Below are 200 nucleotides of genomic sequence, written 5' to 3'. Positions count from 1 at the left end.
TCCCGGCGACCGCGGGCAAAGTCCGCCCTTCGCTGGGCCGGGCCGGGGGCGCGGAGACCCGGGCGGCGGCCGGAGGAGAGGCCTAAGCCGGTGCTGATTTGCATAAGGTGTATATTTCCTAATGATGGCGGTCATGTCTCGGTAAAGGGCGGCCCGCAGCAGCCCGCCGGCCGGGGCGGAGCGGAGCGGCAGGGCGGGCG

The sequence above is a fragment of the Haliaeetus leucocephalus genome, unplaced genomic scaffold, assembly GCF_000737465.1.
Source record: "Haliaeetus leucocephalus isolate CR32 unplaced genomic scaffold, Haliaeetus_leucocephalus-4.0 Scaffold395, whole genome shotgun sequence".
Taxonomy (NCBI): Eukaryota; Metazoa; Chordata; class Aves; order Accipitriformes; family Accipitridae; genus Haliaeetus; species Haliaeetus leucocephalus.
This window is presented reverse-complemented; position numbering follows the sequence as displayed.